Source organism: Rhinatrema bivittatum, chromosome 1 (assembly GCF_901001135.1).
Source record: "Rhinatrema bivittatum chromosome 1, aRhiBiv1.1, whole genome shotgun sequence".
NCBI classification, from domain to species: Eukaryota; Metazoa; Chordata; class Amphibia; order Gymnophiona; family Rhinatrematidae; genus Rhinatrema; species Rhinatrema bivittatum.
The window spans coordinates 565,195,518-565,212,102 of NC_042615.1; the positions used below are offsets into that span (position 1 = coordinate 565,195,518).

A 16,585-nucleotide genomic window follows, 5' to 3' on the forward strand; every position below is an offset into this window, starting at 1 on the left:
CTTCTCTTCAGCCGACGTGGCAGGATGCCACCATCGGCCTCTCCACGCGGCCGGAGCCGCGGACTGTAATCTCTCCCTCGCGGCCCGGAGGCCGCCCGTGTTGCTCCTTTTCGCCACGGCTGGAGCCGTGGACTTCCTGCCGTCCTCTGTGCGGCCAGGACGGCCGCCGCCGTCCTTGCTATCTTCACAGCACAAAGGCCACATCCCCGGGCCGGAGTGGCCCCCGGGGTCTCCTGCAGCGGCTGGAGCCGCTGCCGTCTTCGGGCCTGCTCCTCAGGCCCAGCCCTGCGATTCTAACGCTGTACGTGATGACGCTGTGCAGGCCGCTGTCCACGGTCCTGCACAGCCCTGCTTCCTGCTGCTCCTTAGGCGCCGGCACGCGCCTCTCTCCAGGATTTAAAGGGCCAGGCACAGGAACTGTGCTGGCCCCACCTAGGGAGTGGACTTCCTGCTTCAGCCCTATAATAGGGCTGCTCCGTCAGTCTGTCTTTGCCTTGCATCGGAGTTACTTCACTCTGGAGGCTCCTGCCTGCCAGAGCTCCGTCAGGTCTTCCTTGTCTTCTCCATGGAGTTCTTGTTGCTTCGTCTCGTCATGCCAAGTCATGTTCATGCCTGAGGTCCCCTGTCCAGGTGTCCTGGTGTCTCGTCTTGGTCTTCAGCTTCCTGTTGTTCCTGGTTCCTTGATGTCCTGATCCCGTGTCTTCGTCTTCAACGCTCTTGAGCCTTCTGGTACCTGTTAGGCCGGGGGTCCCTCGGATGATGTGTGCCCGAGCATGGACTAGCCTACAGGTGGACTGGTGTCCTCTGCTCTTGAGCCGTCATGTCCTGCCAGCCGTTGGTGGAGCTTATCCAAAGCTTTTTTAAACCCAGCTACACTGACTGTCTTAACCATATCGAAGACCAGAACTTAATTGTGCGTTGAGTGAAAAAGAGTTTTCTCTTATTTGCTATAAATGTGCTACTTGCTAACTTCATGGAGTGCTCCCTAGTCATTCTGTTATCTGAAAGAGTAAATAACTGATTCACATTTACCCATTTTCTCATAATTTTATAGACCTCTATCATATTCCCTTCTCAACTGTCTCTTCTCCAAGCTGAATAGCCCTAACCTCTATAGCCTTTCTTGATAGGGAAGCCATTCCATCCCCTTTATCATTTTGGTCGCCTTCTCTGTATCTTCTCCAGTGCAACGATATTTTTTTTGAGATGTAGCAACCAGAATTGCTTACAGTATTCATTGAGCGATAGAGGTATTATGACATCCTCAGTTTTATTTGCAATTCCCTTCCTAATAATTCCTAATATTGTTTGATTTTTTTGACCACCACAGCACACTGAGCTGACGATTTCAATGTAATTTCCACTATGGCACCTAGATCTTTTCCCCTGGGTGGTAGCTCCTAATATGGAACCTAACATTGTGAAGCTACATCAAGGGTTATTTTTCCCTATATGCATCACCTTGCCTTGTCCACATTAAATTTCATCTATCATGTGGACACCAATCTTCCAGTCTCTCAAGGTCCTCCTGCAATTTATCACAATCTGCATGTGATTTAACTATTCTGAATAATTTTATGTCATTTGCAAATTTGATCACCTCACTCATTGTATCCCTTTCCAGATCATTTATAAATATATTGAAAAGCATCAGTCCAAGTACAGATCCCTGAGGCACTCCACTGTTTACCTTTTTCCAGTGGGAAAACCGACCATTAAATACTTACTCTCTGTTTCCTGTCTGTTAACCAGTTTACAATCTACAAAAGGACATCGGCTCCTATCCCATGACATTTTAGTTTTCTTAGAAGCCTTTCATGAGGCTAACTTCAACGAGGATATGCTAATATGCTATATTAAAGTAGTGGTTTTCCCCCTAAGGGAAGTCCTGTAAGGGCTGTATCACTGTGGTTGTGGGAAGGTTCTAGTGAGATTCATTCTGAGGACAGAGGGTGTGACAGGCAACTATGTAACAGCCTAGTGTAGCCCTTTTGGCATGGCTTAGAGTAGGATATAAAAGACGTTTACATGTGAGACTGGGGGGCTTCTCCAGAGTGTCTGAGGAAGGGAAAGATGTAGCTGTTACCCCCCTCCCAGAGGATACGCTGGGGAGAAGTATTCCACCTGATCTCCTGCTTCTCCCCAAGTCCTGAGAATGGGATGCTAAAGTGGTGACTTGAACTGTGAAGCAGTTGGGGAAGAATCTGTAACTGTGGTGAGAACTGGCAAGGTCCAGGAGGGAAACTGTGCCTGGCTGGAAATTATCATGGGGCTCGGAGGACTTCATTGCTGAAGAGAAACAGAGTGAATCTTCCTAGAGCTGTGCTGGATATCTGCAAGTGCGAGAAGTGAGAAAATACAACTGCAGCTGGGGTCTGACAGGACCAGGAGGGAAACTGTGCCTGCTTGGGACCAATGTTCCCTCTAATCTGTGATGCATGAGATCAGCATGAAGGAAGTGCTAGCCTCGCAAATTTCTAATATTGCGGGGCCTGCACAGAGAAGGTAGCAGGACAGGCTTCACTGCCAGTAGCAGCAATTGTCTCCTCCCCAACAGCCATGCAGCGCAGTAAGAGTCTCCCAGCAAAAGAGGGGGGCCTTCCTTAAGTATGTGTATGAATAGGAACTTTATTATCAAAATGTGTCCACTTAAAATAACACACATCCATCCATACACACTCATACCTTAAAAATATACATCCTCAAGGAAGGTACATCTGAACACCTGCAAAATACACATATAAACCTAATCTGGTAATTATTGATCCCTGTGGACAAATTCCACTTACAATCTATCAATACACTTATAAAAATATGTATCCTCGGTAGTCTGACTTCTCCAAAGTATCCTCCCTTCTTAATGCATTTCTTAGATGTATATCAGGTTTATCTCGGTGTAGTCAACCCCAACAAGTGGCCCCTGTTTCGCACTCGTTTGCTTCCTCAGGGGGATGAAAAACCTCAAACCAGTACTCCTCTATGCTCAATTATAACTTCAGTTCCAAGACCTCTCCGACATGGGTTATACTTTCAAGACCTCTCCAACGTGAGCTTCTTCATGTTAACCAAGAAGTTGTAACACAAACGTTCCATCTGGCAAATGCTTTTTTCAATCGCTTTTAAATCTCAAAAGACGCCCGAAGGTGAACCACCATCTTACACCACGTCCATGGACGTGGTGTAAGATGGTGGTTCACCTTCGGGCGTCTTTTGAGATTTAAAAGCGATTGAAAAAAGCATTTGCCAGATGGAACGTTTGTGTTACAACTTCTTGGTTAACATGAAGAAGCTCACGTTGGAGAGGTCTTGAAAGTATAACCCATGTCGGAGAGGTCTTGGAACTGAAGTTATAATTGAGCATAGAGGAGTACTGGTTTGAGGTTTTTCATCCCCCTGAGGAAGCAAACGAGTGCGAAACAGGGGCCACTTGTTGGGGTTGACTACACCGAGATAAACCTGATATACATCTAAGAAATGCATTAAGAAGGGAGGATACTTTGGAGAAGTCAGACTACCGAGGATACATATTTTTATAAGTGTATTGATAGATTGTAAGTGGAATTTGTCCACAGGGATCAATAATTACCAGATTAGGTTTATATGTGTATTTTGCAGGTGTTCAGATGTACCTTCCTTGAGGATGTATATTTTTAAGGTATGAGTGTGTATGGATGGATGTGTGTTATTTTAAGTGGACACATTTTGATAATAAAGATTTGTATCAATAAATGATTAAAAATTTCATGCTATCCTCTTTTTGAATTAGATAGTATTGCACTCATAGAGGAATTAGGTCTATTCACCCAGTGTTTATACCTTGTATGAATAGGAACTTGCCAGGGTATGTGTGTGAGATGAATGGCTGCTTGCCTGGGGGTCTCTCAATCTATTTGTGTGCGTGAGAATGAATGGTTGCCTGCCTGGGTGTCTGTGTATGGGTATAAAAATGAATTGAAGCCTGCCTGAGGGTGGGGGGAGCAGTGTGAGAATGAATGGGAGCTTGCCTGGGGGTATGTGTGTGTGTGAGGGAGCTAGTGAGAGTGACTGCATGTGTGTGTGTGTTTGTGTGAGAGAGAATGTGAGACAGCATGCGAGAGAGCCTGTGTGAGTGAGACAGCATGTGGGAGAACCGGTGTATATGTATGAGAGAGAGGTAGCATGTGAAAGTGAGAGCCGTGTGCAAGCCACAGCATGTGAGAGTGGGAGCCTGTGTGTGTGTGTGTGTGTGTGTGTGTGTGTGTGTGAGAGAAAGAGAGTATTTGAGAGACAGTGTGTGAGAATGAGTGCCTGAGTGTGTGCTTGAGGAAGGGAAGAAGATAGGTAGACAGAGAAGAAACAGAGAAAAAAAATCATGTAAAAGGAATTGGGAAAAGACCAAGAAAGGGAATGTGGAGGAAAAAAAAAGCCTATGACCAACCGATTAGAGAAATAAGATCAGATAACAAAGGTAAAAAAAAATTATTTTGAATTTTTAGTGATTGGCATATGTTATCTTTGGGAATGTGTATTACATATTTGTATTTTGTTCTTTCTTCAGTATTCTACTGTTAGAGTCTGGTTTCTTGAGTTTTCCATTTTATTTTTGTTGCCTGTTTCTGTTTCTAATTTGTAGTTCCTTATTCTGTATTGGGTAAGGATCTGTCTGTTCTGTATGTGTGACTGAGGTGCAGTATGTCTAAGGGCAGTTATATGTGACTGAGGTGCAGTATGTCTACTGGCAGGTAGTTTTTCTGTGGAGGGTGTAGATGTTGTATTACTGTTCTAGGGCATGGTATAACATTTGCATTGCTGCCATGACATAGATAAGGCTGCTGCTGTTTTGAGTCCTGAGATAGTGCTGGTATGGTATGGCAAGGTTCTAGGTATCTTTTTTATTTTTTGGCAGGGGTTTTTGTTACTTCTCAGTGTTTGGTAGTGAAGGGTTTGCAGTTATTGAGATGAGTCTGTGTGTGTGGAAGAAGAGTAAAGAGTGAGTGTGTGTGAGAGAGTCTGGGGAGCGAATGAGAGGCATGAGAGTATGTGTGTATTTGTGAGAATGAGTGTATGTGAAAAAGAATATGAGAGTGAATATGCAAGTGTGTGTAAGACAGTTTGTGTGCATGCTGCTCCAATGTTCCCTCTAAGGATTGGGTTGCTATGAGCATAAAATTGATAGGCTTTTTGTATCAAAGAAAGTAGTGCTCACAAGGTAATGAAACAAAAAATTGTTGTTCACAGCAACCCAATCCTTAGAGGGAACATTGCTTGGGTATCAGTGCAGGGTTTGGGAGCTTTCAACCTGCAACTGGATAGATCATCCCTGGACCTGTTCTTAGAGCAAGCCTATACACTTTGAGCAAGCCTATACACTTAGTGCCTGAGTGTATAGCCTTTTGGGTATAAAATATTACTCTTGATTTGTTCTCTGCGTTTATTAATTTAAATTGTTTTATGTCATAATTGATTTATTATGTATTTATTGAAATTGCTATGCTTTTTAGATGTTAACACCATGTGAACTGTTGTGATGTAACCACGAATGATGGTATACAAAATCTTTTAAATAAATAGCATGCATTTATTTATTTATTTAAAACATGTATTTCCCACACCCTCCAAAGTTCGTGGCAAGTTACAAAACAACATACACAATAAAAGAGATGACAAATACATAAGGCTAACTAAAACATAAATGGCAGAGCACTGCTGAGAATACATTTCTGGGATTCTAGGACTGTCAGGAAAATACCACAGAAAAGGGTTTTATTTTTGGGAAGCCTGCCTTAATAGAAAAGTTTTTAGGGCTCGAAGAGACTGAGAGAGTAGGAGAAATATTTTTGTGGACGAAAAATACTGAAGCTATTATTGGAGTTGAGTGAATTGTTGGATAAGAACTGTGATTATTCCTGGTGTTTTCTGCTGTTTTTCCTGTTTTGTCTGGACCAAATTTCAGTAAACTATCTTTGTTTTGGAGCACGAGTTCGGTGTGCACAGTCTGTTATTTCATGGAGGTGCGCTTGGCCTAGTTTTGGCTCTGCTTTCCTCTACTTTGGGCGAGCTGTCCATTGCTCCCCAAGGCTGGGAAGGTATGTCTGGGGTTACATGTATGTAGTCGTTCATTACATATCACTAATCATGACTTGCCAGCTATAATATATAAAGATGCTATACTGGTTATAAAAATCTTGCACAATTTAAAACATTTGGTTACTCGTGTGTAACCACATAGCGCATAGCAAATGCATTGAATCAGCCCTCCTTTGTTTGGCTTGCTATATTCCTCCTGGTATCAGATGGTGCAATGCCAACCAGCAGTGGGAACGGGTGGACGGGGAAGAGGGCTGTGGGGAATACTGAAGGCGAATCTGGGGAAGGCTAAAACCACATGAAGGAAAGGGAATATAAAAGAAATACACTGGTACTGTAGAGGACCGGGCACATGTGGGTGACAGCACACAGAATCCTTCAGCATGCTAACCCAAGCCCAATAAATCGGCGAAACTCTGAACGCTTCTTAGCCAAGAGAATTCTATTCAGTTTTCAGGGCCTAGCTGCGGGTCGGCCTCTTGCGATTCCCTCCACCGCACGAGTTTGCACCGCTGGACGCCCGTCCGCGGGCCTGTGCGGGTTGGTTTTCCCGGGCAGCGGGCCAGGCCCCGGAGGCGGGGCGTGCGTCGTGACGTCACAGAGGCCGCAGACAGGTTCCTCGGCGTCCGGCGAATGGTGAGCGTTCGGACTGACAGAGGCTCCCGGGTCCCTCACGGAACTACGGGCGAGGAGGACCAGCAACCCGGTGAGTAGCGAAGGCAGCGGCAGCCGGCGCCGCTCGCTCTCTTTTTATCTTGAATTTCACGGCTTTTGTTGGTTATCCCGGACACACCTACCTTACTGCTGGAATGTGGAAACTTTAGCTTCCATGGTGGCCGCACAAGCGATTCCTCCCTTTCTTCCCCTCCCGACTTCAGCATTTAATGCGATAAACCGGCAGCTATTGAGGGGTGGCGGAGGCGGTGGATAGGAGGGATCGGGCAGCGGGAGCTTGGTGTCAGGGTGGGAAAAGTGAGTGGTGAGCAGCAGCAGCCGTCGGCGGGTTTCGGTGTTGTGTTGTTTTGCGTCTCCTGGCGATTTGCTGTATTCCGCTGGACTACAGATTCAACCCTGTAGCGCTGAGCTGCTGCCTAGCTGCTCAGCATGGAATAGGTTCCTGATCTCCCCGCAGATGCCTGGGCCATTGGGCAATGTGTGAAGGTGAAACGCTGCCCTTGCATATCAAGGCTCCTTCGCAGGAGCCGCAGGGACACTATGCCGAGCACTCCCTGCAAATCTGCAGCCTGTCCTGCACCTGTCAGATCGTGCTGCCTGTCGCCGGCGTCTTCCTTCAGCCCCAGGATTGTCAATAATATCCTGGTCTTCAAGGGCTTTCGGGGTTAAGCTGGAGGGGAGTGTCTGTCGGAGGCTTGGTGGGATCCCCCACATTAGATAATACTTGGGTGCTGAATTTGATAGATTAGGTAGAGCGCAAAATGCTTTCCTGCAGTTTTCTTGAACTTGTTCTGCATTGCACGATCTTTATTTTTATTTTTCAATCTAACACAACCAGGCAGCAACCAGCCCGTCAGATGCGATGTATAAAGTGCTACTGCGTTGTCTGTTGGAAGGGTGTGGTAATTTTATCAATGCAGAGCCAGAAAGGCAGGCAGAAGTTTCTGTAAATGGCTTTGTTCCTTTTGACCAAAAGCTATAAATGTGGCCATTTAAAATGGAGAGCTGATTTCACAGTGCCCTGTTAATTAGGACGGAGTGATGGGTTACCACAGTATAGTTTTAGATCTCTAGCTTGTTTTCTGTTTATGCAGTTGATAGTATTTTCTTCTCCGGACTTGAATGTAACAGGAAACAATTTTCTAGAAACTGGTGAAAATAGAACAACTCGTTAAATAAATGTAATTGGTGCTGCCATTCAAGATAATACAACTACTGCCAAATATTGTAAAGCTTGTATTTTCACTCTGCCCAGCCCTGATATTTACTTCTCGGAGCCCCCATAAAGTTTACTCCATTGCCAGTGTTAATTTTTACTGTTCTATAGAAATAAATATACAAAACAAGAACTAAGTGATCTCTGAATTCATGTATCTCTCATACACATGCATGTAAGCAATGTCTTGTGGTTATTTTTCAGCTATAAGTATTCATTATGAGTTCTTTACATACTGCATCAACTTGTTTTTAATGAGGACCAGCAAGACAATTTATTGTTTTAAAGAAAATAAATATAAATGGGCATGATCTTCACTGACTGTGGAAGGCTATGATTCAGCATATCACATCAGCTTTCAAAATCAGTCTTTTGCTAACATTGGGCCTGATTTACAAAGCTTTTTTTTCTCCAGACACAGAATGGGAAATCAGCCTTAGTAAATCAGACTCATTGATGTGGTACTACAGTAGTGGGAACCCAGCAGCCTGTCAATATGGAGAAATACAAACAGCCAACCATCTGGTTTAGGAGTGCCTCACTCACTATCTAGAACAGAGATATGCAAATGACAGCCTGCAGACTATATCTGGCCCAAGGAGCTGAGAGCATATCACTTCCAATCAGAAGTGACATCATTGGGCTAGAGGAGAGGTGACTATTGGAACTTCATTGCCCTCCTCCACCCGGACCAGGCCCCAGATGTGGCCATTACATAAGAACATAAGAAATGGCCATGCTGGGTCAGACCAAGGGTCCATCAACCTCAGCATCCTGTTTCCAACAGAGGCCAAACCAGGCCATAAGAACCTGGCAATTACCCAAACACCAAGAAGATGCCATGCTACTGATGCAATTAATAGCAGTGGCTATTCCCTAAGTAAACTTGATTAATAGCAGTTAATGGACTTCTCCTCCAAGAGCTTATCCAAACCTTTTTTTAACCCAGCTACACTAACTGCACTAACCACATCCTCTGGCAACAAATTCCAGAACTTAATTGTGCGTTGAGTGTGAAATAATTTTCTCCAATTAGTCTTAAATGTGCTACTTGCTAACTTTATGGAGTGCCCCCTAGTCCTTCTGTTATCCGAAAGTGTAAATAACTGATTCAAATCCACTCGTTCAAGATCTCTCATGATCTTAAAGACCTCTCTGTCTTAAAGACCTCTACATATCCCCCCCCCCCCCCCCCCTCAGCTGACTCTTCTCCTAGTTGAACAGCCCTAACCTCTTCAGCCTTTCCTTGGTCCCAAATGTTTGCCCATCTCTGGTCTAGGAGGAGGATAGCCTTCACTCGACTGGCTGATGTCTCCCTATCCCATCCTTCTGTTACCTCAAATAACCCCTTATACCTCCAGTCATATCCCTACATGCCCTCCTTCTGTTCCTGTGTTGATTGTATACTGTGCTGAAAAGGAGTGTGTGTCAGACTCTCCTTATAAGTCCAGGAGCAGGCATTTAGCCTGGCCCACTTAAGACAGCCCCAAGGGAATCCTGATTGCAGAACGTTTCCCTGGAGAAGAGATAAGGCCGGCTTCAGGCAAGAATAGAAGAAAGTTTTAGCATAGCTCTGGCTGTGTTTCTGTAACTGCTGCATTTGTGTTCCAGCACTGCTGTTTGTTAATTTGCATGTAAATAAAACTCCTGCAGAAGAGTAGCTGGAGTCCAGACTGCTCATGCTATGTTACATGTATGTTATTTGTAATGGGAATTTAATTCTAATTGTAATCTGCCTTGAGACTAGCTTGGAAAAGGCAAAGCAATAACAAGTGTTTACAAATAAATTCAGCAGCTGACTGCTAATATGAAATCTCTAATAGTATGCAAGAGAACTTAAGGTCACAATGCAAATCTATGGACCTGCATTGATGTCACAGAAGGAATACAGCTCCATCTTTACAGCTTTGCTTTGTGCAGGAACATCAGAAGTATCTTTTGGAAGCAGAGGTTCATAGCTTTTAAAACAGTAATATAAAAACCAAGCCTTTTATTTCCATATGTGGATAGGGTGACAAAGAAAAGAAGGAAACAATTTGTATTATTAAGGCCCAGGGTAATACAACCCAGTAGGATATTTTGGTTAACTTTCCCTGTAAATGTGTGATCAATTATCCATAATAATATGTATATGTTTCTTGAGTCCTCTCGGTTAAATTTGCTTTTTGGGGTTCTAGGTTGGTGTCTGAGTCACCTTCTGTACCTGTTGTCAATACATAAACTCTTTAAAGTTCGTAGCAATCATTGGCAGGTATTCTGATGTTTGAAGGTTCTTGTTTTAATTTTTTGGAATAGTTTTAATTTGGCCTTTTCTCCTCCTTTTTTATATTGTGGATTGGTTTATGATTTGAAACTGTTTTGTTTCTTCTTTTTATTCGTCTTTCTTACATTATTGTAAACACAATCTTGTTTGCTGTATATCTATATTTCAAATACAAATTTTATAAAATAAAGCCTTTTACCATATAGCAGTCTACTGATGTGTGTATCTGTTATATCAATATCTATATAATTGGCTCTTGGAGAACTTACTAACTTTTCTGGGTGCAGCCATGCAAGTGAATTAGTTGTGATAACTGAACAGATTTTTTTTTTTTTTCAAAATGTTGATTTAATTCTGTGCATTCTTTGAACGATAACTTTGCCTCCAGAAGCTGCAGCTTTTGCTTTTGAATTTGTGCAATTATTTTTCCTAGTATTTTGTTTCTTATATTCTGAGTAATTTTAGGTTACTCGAGTATCTTTGAAGGTAAGGAAATATATTTATTGGACAGTGTTTTGTTTTTTTTTCCCCATATATGTATGAAATGTACATACATGTAGCATTTTAAGGATACCTAGTTTTGCACTCCGCCGCCGGGCCTTCTCACTTTTCTCTCCCATCCACGAGCTCCGGGCTCTTCTCCTCCGCATCCAGTTTGCGGCGTCCACGGCTTCCCCGTTCTCCGTCTCCCGGGGCTCAACATCCTACATGGCGTCAGCCCCACCCCTAGGCGCCCGCGCGCGGACCTCCCGACCTCTTAAAGGGCCAGGGGCATATCCCAGCTCCGTGGCGCGCCCTGATTGATGGCAGGAGTTAAGGAAGTGGTCAGACACCACTTCCTTGCCTTGGCAATTGGGTCATACACTCCGGTGTCTCTAGTTTGCCTGTTCCAGTGCCTCCTGTTCCAGTGTCTTCTGTTCCTTCGTCTCTCCATCCCTGGTAGTACTCTTCGGACTGATCTCACGGTACTGACCATTGCTTGCTTCTGACTACTCCTGGATTGCTGCCCGGACCTGACCTCTGCCTGTCCACTGACTACTCCTGATCGCTGCCTGGAACTTTACCTCTGTCTGACCTGACTACTCCTGGATTGACCACAGGTACTGACCCCTGCTTCGGCTGACCATTCTGGCTGATACTCTGGCCTTGTTCCTCGCTATTCACTCGGACACTCTCTTCTGGCCTCCTGTGACCTCTGAACTTTCGAACCTGAACATTGACCGTGCACCCTTGTTCGTGGTGGGCACTCCCCTGCGCTTCCTCTCTAGGAGACCCTGTGAGGCCCACCTAAGACCAAACGGCCCGGGTAACCAAGGGCTCAACCTGAGGGAACCCCGGGTTGCTATTGGTGAAGCTCCAGCTAGCCTCTGTCTCCTCCTGTGCTCCGCCTCCTGGTGGCAGGTGCTCTCTGGGTCCGACCGGAGGGCCGTATCAATCCTGCACCAGGCCAAGGGTCCACCTCAAGCGCAACACATAGTCTATCAATTGAATCAAACTTCTTTCTCCCAGCTATTTTTCCCACCCAGCAAGGATTTTTTGAGCTGGAGAAAAATCCGTCAGTTTGACTTTGACCCGTACATCTTCGCCGCATGGGAGAGAGATGCTGGAAAAAGATGCTCAAATTTAATCTTAAAATACACAAGACTTAGCAATCATGGGTGAGCTCCGCTTGGATTCTCCTTTAACTCTGCTGATCTGAGTACAAAGTGCAAGTTGCACCCTGAGGCTTGTAGTGTTGTAACTAATAGAGGGATCTCCTTCATTTCGTATGGGTGCAACAGGGGGGTAGCTGTGGATGGGCCTTGGGGAGGGCTGTGCCCCCATCAGATTTGGCTCAGGTCCCTGCCTCTAGTATCAGGGTGATGCCACATCTGAGTCGGGCCTTAGAGGTGCAGCAGTTAAAGGACCTGGGAGCACTGGAATTGGTTCCTCTTCATCAAAGTGGAAGTAAGGAGGAGGCTGGGAACCACAGACCAGTTAGTCTGACCTTTTGTGGTGAGTAAACTAATGGAATCTCTGCTAAAACAGAGAATAGTGAAATTTTTGGACTCCAATGGATTGCAAGATCTGAGGCAGCATAGTTTTACCAGAGTTAAATCTTGTCAGGTGAATCTGATCTTTTTCTTTGATTGGGTGACCTCAGATTTGGATCAAGGCAGAATGCTGGACATAGTTTACTTGGATTTTAGCAAGGCCTTTGACATGATTCCACACAGAAGACACTGAAACTGGCAGAATGGCAGGTGACAAAGGATATAAATGGAGTTTTCTCCGAGGAGGGGGTTGTTATTGAAGGTGTGCCTCAGGGTCGGTCCTTGGGACCAGCTCTTTTCAACAATTTGTGAATGATGAAATGGAAGCATTGTCGGGAAAGGTTTATCTTTTTGCTAATGATACCAAAATTCACAACAGGTTGGACAGCCAGGAAGGTGTGGAAAACAGGAGGAGGCAACTAGTAAAGCTTGAGGAATGATCTAAGGTCTGGCAGCTAAGATTTAATACTAAAAAATGCAGTGTAATGCATTTAGGATTCAAAAACCCAAGGGAAAGCTACAGTATTGGAGGTGAAATTCTTCTAAGCACAAAGGCAGAGTCCATTAATGGCTATTAATCAATTTTACTTAGAGAATAGCCACTGCTATTACTTGCATCAGTAGTATGGGATCTTATTAGTGTTTGGGTAATTGCCAGGTTCTTGTGGCCTGGTTTGGCCTCCGTTGGAAACAGGATGCTGGGCTTGATGGACCCTTGGTCTGACCCAGCGTGGCAATTTCTTATGTTCTTAGGATCTAGGGGTGATTGTATCTTATGATCTTAAGATGGCCAAACAGGCAGATAAACAGATGGTAAAAGCCAGAAAGATGCTTGGCTGCATAGAGGCAGGAATGGTCAGCAGAAAAAGGGCAATGATATTGTGCCTGTATAGGTCCCTGGTGAGACCTTACTTGGCATACTGTGTACGGTTTTGGAGACCATGTCTTCAAAAGGATGTTGTTGTTGTTATTATTATTATTATTATTATTATTATTATTATGTTTAATTTTTATATACCGACATTCGTACATCAAATGCAAATCATACCGGTTTACATAAAACAGAAAAAGCAGGAAATATATTTCCATAGTCAAATACAATGAACATTTATAAAAAAAATTGTTAACAAGCCATAAGGTAAGAACTTGGAAAAAAAAAAAAAGTTAATTAACAGAAAAAATAAATGAAAGAATTTTAAATGAAGCACAAAGGGATAAAGGATAGAGTCGGTCCAGAGAGTAGCTCTGACTAAAATGGTCAGTTGTCTTCGTTCTAAAGCATATGGGGATAGATTTAAAGATCTAAACATGTATACCCTAGAGGAAAGGCAAGGTAGGGGAGATTTGATAGAAACATTCAAATATCTCAAAGATTTCCATGGAAAGGAGGCTCTAGAATGAAGGGTTATGTGATGAGGCTGAAAGGGGGCAGACTCAGGAGTAATAGGAAATATTTCTTTATAGAGAGGGTGGTGGATGTGTGGAACGGCCTCCCAGTGGATGTTGTAGAGACAAAACAGTATCTGAATTCAAGCAAACAGGGGATCTCTATGGAACTGATGAGAATTATAATGCTAAATTAATTGGATGGATGAGCAGAATGACACATGAACAGAGATAGCCAGGCTAAATATTTTAAAAAGCCTGGAAAGATAAGCAAGCACTGGATTTTGATGTAATTATTCGCCTTTTCCAAATCCAAGCTCATGGTGTGATACCATTCAAGACCTGTAGGTATTTTCCTGTTCCCAGAGGGCTCACAATCTAAAATTGTTCATGAAGCAAAGGAGGGTGAAGTGACTTGCCTAAGGTCATAAGGACCCTTCTGCTCTAACCACTAGGCTACTCTGTACTCTAATACCACCCAAGAAGACAGTCTGCTCTTGCTGGAGATTTGCAATTTAAATAATGTAATATGATGAAGCAGAAAATGAAAATTAAGCAGAACAAAAGTAGCATTTAAAAGCTTTAATGTGATTTGACTTCTTTACCTCTAAATAATGAATTAGCTGTAATAACATCACATTGTTTTAAGGTAGTGCTGAGTTGAGCAAGAGCTCCTCCTATTCCTGCTCCATGGCTAAGGCTCCCTACCCCAGTTGTGCCGGGCTCTGGGTCTGCCTTAGGTCTGGAGTCAAGCAAAGCGCAGAAGAGGGGTGGAGGAAGATGCCTAAGCAGCGCCCATCCCCATAGGCAGAGTCCATCAGAGTGGGAAAAGAAATGCCTGGCCCCACATCCCTGGGGCTGTCAGTGCCTAAGACTACCAGGAATATGTAGGTACATGTGCCTTTTTATCTTTTATGTCATGGAAAATCCCCCATAGCACCGGACAATCTTTTCTATCCAGACCCCGTTGCCTTCCGGGAGCCATCGGTCTTGATGCAGAGTACACGTTCTTTGTTGGTGTGAGGCTTGAGAGGCCGAAATCAATTCCATCCATGATACCTTGGTATAAGGATCCGGTGCTGGATTCTCCTCTGGCCTGCAGGTGGCACTGTGAGTTGCTTGGACTATCTATCTAGTCCTCCCAACCCAGTGCCCCTCACTTCACCCCAGTGGCCATCTTGTTTCCTGTAGAGACTTGTATTTATATTGAGGCAGTTTCGTCAGTCAGCTGCCAAAGCTTGGTGCTACCTTCTGGTTCTCGTACTCTGGCTCCATTCTTTTCTCTGGTAGTCTTTATCTGCATAGCCTACGTTCAGTGCTCCTACCTGTTATCCTTCCTGGATTCCTGGTTTGTCCAGCTTCTTGCTCATATGAGGATGGGAGGAGGAGGCTATCACCTGAAGGGAAGGTGGCCGGCATAGGTGGAAGAATTTTAGCATCAGCTGTCTGGATTTGGCTTTTCTGAAACCAGGTTGCTTGTTTCTGGGGCAGCCCACAGACAAAAACCCGTCACATCAAGCTCTGGCCAACATGGACCTGTGAAGACCAGTGGGTCTTGAACCGCTGGCTGTGGGAGCTGTGAGCTGAAGCCCTCCCGGGCGAATCATGTGGATGGTGGAAAGTTGGGGAAACAGCTGTGCTGCTAATTCCCAGGTATTGTAGGCTGGATGATATCCAGCTGGAGGTTCTTTGGCCCAAAGATAGACTCATCCTTGTAACACACCTGTTTTAAGCTCTAGTCAGCAAAGTGTTCTCTGCTGGCACAATGTCTCTCTATTGCATAAGGCTGAGCTGAATGTTCTTGAGCTGCTTAGATCTCACATGTTTGCTCAGTAAGAGAAACATTCTTAGTTAATTTTATTGCTTTCCTGCAAGTTGTAAGTCAGGATGCATGTTTTGTTAATTTTTGCTCTTCTTTAAAAGCTACAGGGGAAGCATGACTACTGTGTTTGTGCCTTACTCGGACTCTGCTTGACCCCCATCGAGTTGTCTGCATGCTTGGCAGCTCAGGGTAAGCTTCTGGGGAGCTGAACCAATGTCTGGAAAGCCTGCAGGAGTAAGTTAATTTACTTTCTCAAAGTTCTGTCCCTAGGGTCTCTGGATCAGTCGCAGCAAGTATCTCCTTCTGCTTCTACTCCTTGCAACTGCAGAGCATGCCCATAAGGAGCCTCAGGTGGAAACCCCACTGTGACCCTTCTGGAAATCAAAAAGGCTGCCGGGGCTTTTTGAATTGGTGCTCTATAGTCTTTACCCTGCAGCCCTCCTGTTTTTCTGACCATAAGTCAGCAGTGGCATACATCATATTGCTACTGATTGGTGAGGCTTTGGCCTGGGCCATTCCATTCTGGGAAAAACAGGACTCCTTGATTTCAAACTGTGATGCTTTTGTTATGACATTTAAATGAATCTTTGATGACCCAGACTGCTTGATTTCAGCTTCTACCTCCCTTCTCTGCATGAAGCAAGGGACTTGTACTGTGGAGCAGTACACAATGGACTCTTGCATGGTCTCAGCAGAGACAGGGTACAGTAATGAGGCCCTTTTCATGACCTTAATGGAATGGATTAGTGGTTCGGATCAAGGATGAGTTGACCTGCCAGGAGCTAACTTGAGAGCGGATGCCTTGATCCTCTTGTGCCTGTTCCTGGATGCCCATGTTCATAAACAGCAATTGGAGCTCCAGCCTTCCACCATAAGTCCTGCGCCCCATGCAGTTCCACAAGCCAACCCTTTTTTGCCTTATGAGGAACTTATAGAACTGGGCCATATTGGCACTCTCCTTTCCCAAGTGGAGAAAGATCATAGGAAGCAACTGGGGCTATGCCTCTGTTGTGCTGACCTTGGACACTTGGTCAGAAATTGCCCACATAAACCCAGATCTGGTCAGTGTTTATCTCCGACTTCACAGTAACAGATTCCTTTGGACCTTGTTGAGGTGTCCCTCA

The 16,585-nt window shown here is 44.5% G+C and overlaps 2 protein-coding genes across 4 annotated transcripts in view; one reads left to right on the forward strand and one right to left on the reverse strand.

The window, feature by feature from the left end:
• LOC115099557 overlaps positions 1 to 7,414 on the reverse strand; it is a 31,753-nt gene extending 24,339 nt beyond the window's left edge. The window contains exon 1 of the mRNA XM_029617298.1: positions 6,864 to 7,414. The gene's annotated coding sequence lies outside the window, so the exon portion shown is untranslated. The remainder of the gene's footprint in view (positions 1 to 6,863) is intronic.
• The window catches only part of AGTPBP1 (ATP/GTP binding protein 1), a 567,598-nt gene continuing 557,519 nt past the window's right edge, over positions 6,507 to 16,585 (forward strand). The window contains exon 1 of one of the 3 annotated variants that reach the window (XM_029617286.1): positions 6,507 to 6,772. The gene's annotated coding sequence lies outside the window, so the exon portion shown is untranslated. The remainder of the gene's footprint in view (positions 6,773 to 16,585) is intronic. The other 2 variants (XM_029617267.1, XM_029617279.1) reach the window with 2 other exon arrangements.